This window comes from Camelus ferus, chromosome 36 (assembly GCF_009834535.1).
Source record: "Camelus ferus isolate YT-003-E chromosome 36, BCGSAC_Cfer_1.0, whole genome shotgun sequence".
In the NCBI taxonomy this organism is placed as follows: Eukaryota; Metazoa; Chordata; class Mammalia; order Artiodactyla; family Camelidae; genus Camelus; species Camelus ferus.
The window spans coordinates 28,651,705-28,661,983 of record NC_045731.1 but is presented as its reverse complement, the minus strand read 5'-3'; positions in this window follow the sequence as shown (position 1 = coordinate 28,661,983).

Genomic DNA, 10,279 nt, shown 5'->3' with positions numbered 1-10,279 from the left:
AACTTGTTTTCCACTGAAAACTGCAGGAACCTCAAAGCGGCACAAAGAAACAGAGAAACCAGAGTAAAATTTTCCCTTGCAAATTCTTCCATTGTTCTAGATGAATGAAAGTCTCTCCACATGCTCAGTTCTGACATATAAGTGTGTTTGAAAGCAGATATTCACCTGGCTTTTCGGGAACACAAACTTTCTCATCAGTAGTAAACTAAACTCCATACATACATATCTAGGGAGATAGAGGTTGCAACTCGGTTTTGTTGTAAAAACTGCAAGAATTTCAAAGCGGCAGTAGGAAACAGACTGAGAAACCAGAGTAAATATTACCCCCGCAAATCATTGACATTTTCCTAGATGAACGAAAGTCTCTCTACATGCTCAGTTCTGATATTTAACAGTGTGTGAAACTCGTCCTTCACCTAGTTTGTTGGGCACACGAAGTTTCTTTTCAGTTGCAAAAAACACTCCATAAATTTATATGGGGACGTGCAATCTCCAAAACTTTATTCCAATGAAAACTGCAGGAACTTAAAATTGGCACTAGGAAACACAGTGAGAAACGAGAGTAAAGGTTTTACTTGCTAACCGTTCCATTATGTTAGATGAAAGATCGTCTCTCCACATACTCAGATCTGAGATATAAGTGTGTTTGAAATCAGCCCTTCACCTGGTTTTTCGGAAACACAAGCATTCTCATCAGTAGCAAAATACACTCCATAGATATATATAGGGTGGCAGAGGTTCCAAAACGTTTTTCTTGTAAAAGATGCAGGAATTTCAAAGCGGCTCTAGGAAACAGACTGAGAAACCAGAGTAAATATTTCTCCTGCAAAGAGTTCAATTTGTCCCAGATGAACGAAAGTCTTTTCACATGCTCAGTTTTTATATGTATCTGTGTTTGAAGGCAGTCCTTCAACTATCTTGTTGGAACACAAAGATACTTTAAGTTTGCAAACTGCACTCCATACATATTTATGGGTAGTTAATAGATCCAACTTGCTTTTCCACTGAAAACTGCAGGAAATTCAAAGCGGCACTAGGAAACAGACTGAGAAACCAAAGTAATGGTTTCTCCTGCAATGCGATCACATTGTGCCAGAGGAAAGAACGACTCTCAACAAGCTCGTTTCTGATAGATACGTGTCTGTGGAAACCATATTTCCCCTAGTTTCTTGGGAAAACAACATTTTTTTTCAATTGCTAACTACAATCCTTACATATATAAAAGGAAAGAACAAGCCCCAACTCGGTTATTCAGTGATAAATTCGGGAATTTCAAATCATACGAGGAAACAGACTGAGAAAGAAGTGTAAAAGTATACTCTGCAAAGCGATCGCTTTGTGCTAGATGAAAGAACTACTCTCCACATGCTCAGTTCTGAGAAACAGGAGTGTTTGAATGCCGTCCTTCAACTAGCTTGCTGGGAAAACAAAGATCTTTTCATGTTGCAAATTACACTCCATAATTATATATGGGGATGTTTAATCTCAAACTCGGTTTTTCACTGAAAACTGCAGGAAATTCAATGTGGCACTAGGAAACACAGTGAGAAATGAGAGTAAATGTTTTTCTTGCCAACCGTTAAATTTTGCTAGATGAAAGAACGTCTCTCCACATGCTCAGATCTGAGATATAATTGTTTGAAAGCAGCCCTTCACCTGGATTTTCGTGAACACATGTTTTCTCATCAGTAGCAAACTACACACCATATATATATATAGAGTATTAGAGGTTCCAACATGGTTTTCCTGTAATAACTGCAAGAATTTCAAAGTGGCTGTAGGAAATAAACTGAGAAACCAGAGTAAATATGACTCCTGCAAACAGTTCAATTTGTCCCACATGAACGATCTTCTCTCCACATGCTCAGTTCTGATACGTAACTGTTTGTGAAGTCTTTCCTTCTACTAGCTTGTTGGAACACAAGATACTTTAAGTTTGCAAACTACAATCCATACATATATATGGGCTTTTATTAGCTCCCACTCGCTTTTCCACTGAAAACTGCAGGAACTTCAAAGTGGCACTAGGAAACAGACTGAGAAACCGCAGTAAATATTACCCCTGCAAACCACTGACATTTTCCTAGATGAACGAACGTCTCTCCACTTCCTCAGTTCTGATATTTATCACTGTGTGAAACCCGTCCTTCACCTAGTTTGTTGGGAACACGAAGTTTCTTTTCAGTTGCAAAAACACTTCGTATATTTATATCTGGAGGTACAATCTCCAACTCGATTTGCCACTGAAAACTGCAGGAACTTCAAAGTGGCACTAGGAATCAGTCTGATATTGGAGAGTAAATATTTCTCTTGACAACCGATCCATTTGTCCTAGATGAACTAACGTCAATCCACATGCTCATTTCTGAGATATAAATGTGTTTGAAAGCAGTCCTTCACCAGTTTTTTCGGGATCACAAGCATTCTAATCAGTAGCAAACCAGATTCCATACATATATATAGGGTGGTAGAGGTTCCAGGACAATTTTCCTGTAAAAACCACAGAAATTTCATAGTGGGTTTGGAAACAGACTGAGAAACCAGAGTAAATGTTTCTCCTGCAAATAGTTCACTTTGTCCAAGATGAACGATGGTCTGTCCACATGTTCAGTTCGAATACATAACAGTGTGTGAAGGACGTCCTTCAACTAACTTGTTGGAACACAATGATATTTTAAATATGCAAACTGCACTCCATAAATGTATAAGGGTAGTTTCTAACTCCAACTCAGGTTTCTTCTGAAAACTGCAGGAACTTAACAGCAGCACAAGGAAAAAGACTGAGAAATCAGAGCAAAATTTCACCTGCAAAGCGGTCACATGTGCCCAATGAAAGAAATACACTCCACAAGCTCGTTTCTGAGAGATAGGTGTCTGTGAAAACCATTATTCCCCTAGCTTGTTGGGAAAAAACTTTTTTTTTTTCAGTTGCAAACAACACTCCTTAAATATATCAAGACAAATAACAAGCCTCAAATCTGTTTTCAGTGAAAAATTCAGGAATTTCAAATCATACTACGAAACAGACTGAGATTGCCGATTAAAAGTATCTTCTGTAAAGTGATCGCTTTGTGCTAGATGAACGAACTCTCCCCAGATTCTCAGTTCTGAGATATAGGTGTGTTTGAAAGCCTTCCTTCAACTTGCTTGTTGGAAACACAAAGATTTTTTAAGGTTGCAAATTACACTCCATACAAATATATGGGAAGATACAAGCTCCAAATTGCTTTTCCACTGAAAACTGCAGGAATCTCAAAGGGGCAAAACTAAACAGACTGAAAAACCAGAGTAAAAATTTCCCTTGCAAACTCTTCCATTTTTTCTATACGAACGAAAATCTCTCCACATGCTCAGTTCTGAGATATAATTGTGTTTGAAAGCAGTCCTTCACCTGGCTTTTCGGGAACACAAACTTTCTCATCAGTAGCAAACTATCCTCCGTACATATATATATAGGGAGGTAGAGGTTCCAACTCCGTTTTCCTGTAAGAACTGCAAGAATTACAAAGCGGCAGTTGGAAAAAGACTGAGAAACCAGAGTAAATATTACCCCTGCAAACCATTGACATTTTCCTAGGTGAACGAATGTCTCTCTACATGCTCAGCTCTGATATTTAACAGTGTTTGAAACCCGTCTTTCACCTAGTTTGTTGGGAACATGAAGTTTCTTTTCAGTTGCAAAAAAAATTCCATACATTTATATGGGGACATGCAATCTCCAGCACTTTTTTCCACTGAAACCTGCAGTAACTTCAAACTGGCACTAGGAAAAACTGTGAGAAACGAGAGTAAAGGTTTTTCTTGCCAACCGTTCCATTTTGTTAGATGAAAGAACGTCTCTCCACATGCTCAGATCTGAGATATAATTCTGATTGAAAGCAGCACTTCATCAGGTTTTTGCGGAACACAAGCTTTCTCATCAGTAGCAAACTACACTCCATACATATATATAGGGTGGTAGAGGTCCCAAAACTGTTTTCCTATAAAAGCTGCAGGGATTTCCAAGCGGCTCTAGGAAACAGACTGAGAAACCAGAGTAAATATTTCTCCTGCAAAGAGTTCAATTTGTCCCAGATAAACGAAAGTCTTTTCACATGCTCAGTTTTTATATGTATCTGTGTTTGAAGGCAGTCCTTCAACTATCTTGTTGGAACACAAAGATACTTTAAGTTTGCAAACTGCACTCCATACATATTTATGGGTAGTTAATAGATCCAACTTGCTTTTCCACTGAAAACTGCAGGAAATTCAAAGCGGCACTAGGAAACAGACTGAGAAACCAAAGTAATGGTTTCTCCTGCAATGCGATCACATTGTGCCAGAGGAAAGAACGACTCTCAACAAGCTCGTTTCTGATAGATACGTGTCTGTGGAAACCATATTTCCCCTAGTTTCTTGGGAAAACAACATTTTTTTTCAATTGCTAACTACAATCCTTACATATATAAAAGGAAAGAACAAGCCCCAACTCGGTTATTCAGTGATAAATTCGGGAATTTCAAATCATACGAGGAAACAGACTGAGAAAGAAGTGTAAAAGTATACTCTGCAAAGCGATCGCTTTGTGCTAGATGAAAGAACTACTCTCCACATGCTCAGTTCTGAGAAACAGGAGTGTTTGAATGCCGTCCTTCAACTAGCTTGCTGGGAAAACAAAGATCTTTTCATGTTGCAAATTACACTCCATAATTATATATGGGGATGTTTAATCTCAAACTCGGTTTTTCACTGAAAACTGCAGGAAATTCAATGTGGCACTAGGAAACACAGTGAGAAATGAGAGTAAATGTTTTTCTTGCCAACCGTTAAATTTTGCTAGATGAAAGAACGTCTCTCCACATGCTCAGATCTGAGATATAATTGTTTGAAAGCAGCCCTTCACCTGGATTTTCGTGAACACATGTTTTCTCATCAGTAGCAAACTACACACCATATATATATATATAGAGTATTAGAGGTTCCAACATGGTTTTCCTGTAATAACTGCAAGAATTTCAAAGTGGCTGTAGGAAATAAACTGAGAAACCAGAGTAAATATGACTCCTGCAAACAGTTCAATTTGTCCCACATGAACGATCTTCTCTCCACATGCTCAGTTCTGATACATAACTGTTTGTGAAGTCTTTCCTTCTACTAGCTTGTTGGAACACAAAGATACTTTAAGTTTGCAAACTACAATCCATACATATATATGGGCTTTTATTAGCTCCCACTCGCTTTTCCACTGAAAACTGCAGGAACTTCAAAGTGGCACTAGGAAACAGACTGAGAAACCGCAGTAAATATTACCCCTGCAAACCACTGACATTTTCCTAGATGAACGAACGTCTCTCCACTTCCTCAGTTCTGATATTTATCACTGTGTGAAACCCGTCCTTCACCTAGTTTGTTGGGAACACGAAGTTTCTTTTCAGTTGCAAAAACACTTCGTATATTTATATCTGGAGGTACAATCTCCAACTCGATTTGCCACTGAAAACTGCAGGAACTTCAAAGTGGCACTAGGAATCAGTCTGATATTGGAGAGTAAATATTTCTCTTGACAACCGATCCATTTGTCCTAGATGAACTAACGTCAATCCACATGCTCATTTCTGAGATATAAATGTGTTTGAAAGCAGTCCTTCACCAGTTTTTTCGGGATCACAAGCATTCTAATCAGTAGCAAACCAGATTCCATACATATATATAGGGTGGTAGAGGTTCCAGGACAATTTTCCTGTAAAAACCACAGAAATTTCATAGTGGGTTTGGAAACAGACTGAGAAACCAGAGTAAATGTTTCTCCTGAAAAACAGTTCACTTTGTCCAAAATGAACCTTAGTCTCACCACATGCTCATTTCGGATATGTAACAGTGTGTGAAGGACATCCTTCAACTAACTTGTTGGAACACAAAGATATTTTAAGTTTGCAAACTGCACTCCATACATATATAAGGGTAGTTTGTAACTCCAACTCAGTTTTCCTCTGAAAAGTGCAGGAACTTAAAAGCAGCACTAGGAAATAGACTAAGAAATCAGACTAAAGGTTTCACCTGCAAAGCGGTCACATATGCCAGATAGAAGAAAGACTCTCCACAAGCGCTTTACTGAGAGATAAGTGTCTGTGGAAACCATTCATCCCCTAGCTTGTTGGTAAAGAAAGTTTTTTTTTTTTAGTTGCAAACTAAACTCCTTACTTATATCAAGAGAAATAACAAGCCCCAACTCGGTTTTTCAGTGATAAATTCATGAGTTTCAAATCATACTAGGAAACAGACTGAGATTGCAGAGTAAATGTATCTTCTGTAAAATTATCGCTTTGTGCTAGATGAACAAAATATACCCAACATGCTCAGTTCTGAGATATAGGTGTTTTTGAAAGCAGTCCTTCAACTAGATTGTTGGGAACACAAAGGCTCTTTAAGGTTGAATTTACACTCCGTACTTATATATGGGGAGGTACAAGCTCCAAATCACTTTTCCACTGAAAAGTGCAGGAAATTCAAAGCAGCACTAGGAAACAGACTGAGAAACCAGAGTAAAATTTTCCCTTGCAATCTCTTCCAATTTTGCTAGATGAAAGAACGTCTCTTCACATGCTCACTGCTAAGATATAAGTGTGTTTGAAAGCAGTCCCTCACCTGGATTTTCGGGAACACTAACTTTCTCATCAGTAGCAAACTAACCTCCATAATTTATATATAGTGAGGTACAGGTTGCAACTCAGTTTTCCTGTAAAACGGCAGGAAAATAAAAGTGACACTAGGAAAGACACTGAGAATCCAGAGTATTTATTTCCCCTGCAAACCGTTGATATTTTCCTAGATGAACGAAGCTCTCTCCACATGCTCAGCTCTGATATTTTATATTGAGTGAAACAAGTCCTTCAAATATTTTGTTGGGAACACGAAATTTCTTTCAGTTGCAAAAAACACTCCATACATTTATATGGGGAGGTACAATCTCCAACACGTTATTCCACTGAAAACTGCAGTAAACTTCAATTTGGCACTAGGAAACACAGTGAGAAACGAGAGTAAATGTTTTACTTGCCAATCGTTCCATTTTGTTATATGAAAGAACGTCTATCCACATGCTCAGATCTGTGATATAAGTGTGTTTGAAAGCAGACCATCACCTGGTTTTTCGGAAACACAAGCTTTCTCATCAGTAGCAAACTACACTCCATACATATATATTGGGTGGCAGAGGTTCAAAAACGTTTTTCCGGTAAAAGCTGCTGGAATTTAAAATCGGCCCTAGGAAACAGACTGAGAAACCAGAGTAAATGTTTCTCCTGCAAACAGTTCACTTTGTCCCATATGAACGAACGTCTCTCTACATACTCAGTTCTGATATGTACCTGAGTGCGAAGGCCATCCTTCAACTAGCTTGTTGCAACACAAAGATACTTTAAGTTTGCAAACTGCTATCCATGCATATATATGGGTACTTACTAGATCCAACTCGCTGTTCCACTGAAAACTGTAGGATATTCAAAGTGGCACTAGGAAACAGACTGAGAAACCAAAGTAAAAGTTTCTCCTGCAATGAGATCACATTGTGCCAGATGAAAGAACGACTCTCCACAAACTCGATTCTGAGAGATAGGTGTGGGTGAAAACCATTCTTCCCCTAGATTGTTGGGAAAACAAATTTTTATTTCAGTTGCAAACTAAAGTCCTTTCATATATCAAGGGAAAAAACAAGACCCAAATCCGTTTTTCAGTGATAAATTCAGAATTTCAAATCAAACATGAAAACAGCCTGAGATTGCAAAGTAAAAGTATCTTCTGCAAAGCGATTGCTTTGCGTTAGGTACAAGAACTACTCTCGACATGCTCAGTTCTGAGATATAGGTATGTTTGAATGCAGTCCTTCAACTGGCTTGTTGGGAACACAAAGTTACTTTAAGGTTGCAAATTACACTCCATACATTTATATGGCGAGGTACAAGCTCCAACTCGCTTTTCCAGTGAAAACTGCAGGAACTTCATAGCGTCAAGAGTAAAGAGACTGAAAAACCAGAGAAAAAGTTTCCCTTGCAAACTCTTCCATTTGTGTTAGATGATAGAACGTCCCTACACATGATAATTTCTGAGATATAAGTGTGTTTGAATGCAATCCTTCACCTGGATTTTCGGGAACACATAATTTCTCATCAGTAGCAAGCTAACCTACATACTTATATATATAAGGAGGTAGAGGTTGCAACTCGGTTTTCCTGTATAAACTGCAGGAATTTCAAAGCGGCACTAGTAACCAGACAGAAAAACCAGAGTATATATTTACCCTGCAAACCGTTCACATTTTCCTACATGAATGAACGTCTCTCCACATGCTCAGCTCTGATATTTTACAGTGACTGAAACCCGTCCTTCACCTAGTTTTTTGGGAACACGAAGTTATATTCAGTTGCAAATAACACTCCGTATATTTATATGGGCAGGTAAAATCTCCAACACGGTTTTCCACTGAAAACTGCAGGAACATCAAAGTGGCACTAGGAAACACAGTGAGAAACGAGAGTAAATGTTTTTCTTGCCAACCGTTCCATTTTGCTTGATGAAAGAACGTCGCTCCTCATGCTCAGATCTGAGATATAATTGTGTTTGAAAGCAGCCCTTCACATCATTTTTTGGCAAAACAAGCTTTCTCATCAGTAGCAAAATGCACTCCAAAAATATATATATTGGGTGGTAGAGGTTCAAAAATGGTTTTCCTATAACAGCTGCTGGAATTTAAAAATCAGCTCTAGGAAACAGACTGAGAAACCAGATTACATATTTCTCCTACAAACAGTTCAATTTCTCCGAGATGAACGAACGACTCTCCACATGCTCAGTTCTGATATGTAACTGTGGGTGAAGGCTTTCCTTCAACTAGTTTGTTGGAACACAAAGATACTTTAAGTTTGCAAATGGCACTCCGTAAATATATATGGGTATTTACTAGCTCCAACACGCTTTTCCCCTGAAAACTGCAAGAAATTCAAAGCAGCACGAGGAAATAGACTGAGAAACCAGAGTATTTATTTCCCCAGCAAACTGTTCACATTTTCGTACATGAACGAAAGTCTCTCCACAAGCTCAGCTCTGATATTTAACAGTGAGTGAAACCCGTCCTTCAACTAGTTTGTTGGGAACACGAAGTTTCTTTTCAGTTGAAAAAACACTCCATACATTTATATGGGGAGGTACAATCACCAACTCGTTTTTCCTCTGAAAACTGGAGGAAATTCAAAGTGGAAATAGGAAACAGACTGAGAAACGAGAGTGAAACTTTCTCTTGCCAACCGTTCCATTTATGCTAGATGAAAGAACGTCTCTCCTCATGCTCAGTTCTGAGATATAAGTTTGTTTGAAAGCAGTCCTTCACCTGGTTTATTGGGAACACAAGCTTTCTTATCAGTAACAAACTACACTCCATAATTATATATAGGGTGTTTAAGGTTCCAATACGTTTTTGCAGTAAAAACTGCAGGAATTTCAAAGCGGCTCTAGGAAACAGCCTGAGAAACCAGAGTAAATGTTTCTCCTGCAAACAGTTCACTTTGTCCCAGATGAACGAATGTCTCTCCACATGCTCAGTTCTGATATGTACCTCTGTGTGAAGGCCGTCCTTCAACTAGCTTGTTGCAACACAAAGATACTTTAAGTTTGCAAACTGCACTCCATACTTATATATGGGTCGTTACTAGCTCCAACTGGCTTTTCAACTGAAAACTGCAAGAACGTCAAAGCAGCACGAGGAAACAGACTAAGAAATCAGAGTGAAAGTATCTTCTGCAAAGCGATCGTTTGTGCTAGGTATACGAACAAATCTCCACATGCTCATTGCTGACATACAGGTTTTTTTGAAAGCAGTCCTTCAACTAGTTTGTTTGGAACACAAAGACTCTTTAAGTTTGCAAATTACACTCCATACATATATATGGTGAGGTAGAAGCTCCAACTCGCTTTTCCACAGAAAACTGCAGAAACTTCAATCCGGCACTAGGAAACAGACTGAGAAACCAGAGTAAAATTTCTCTTGCAATCTCTTCCATTTGTGCTAGATGAACGAATGTCTCTTCACATGCTCACTTCTGAGATATAAGTGTGTTTGAAAGCAGTCCTTCACCTGGAATTCGGGAACACAAACTTTCTCATCAATAGCAAACTACCCTCCATACTTATATATATAGGGAGGTAGAGGTTGAAACTCGGTTTTTGTATAAAAACTGCAGGAATTTCAAAGTGGCACTAGGAAACAGACTGAAATACCAGAGGATATATTTCTCATGCAAACCGTTCA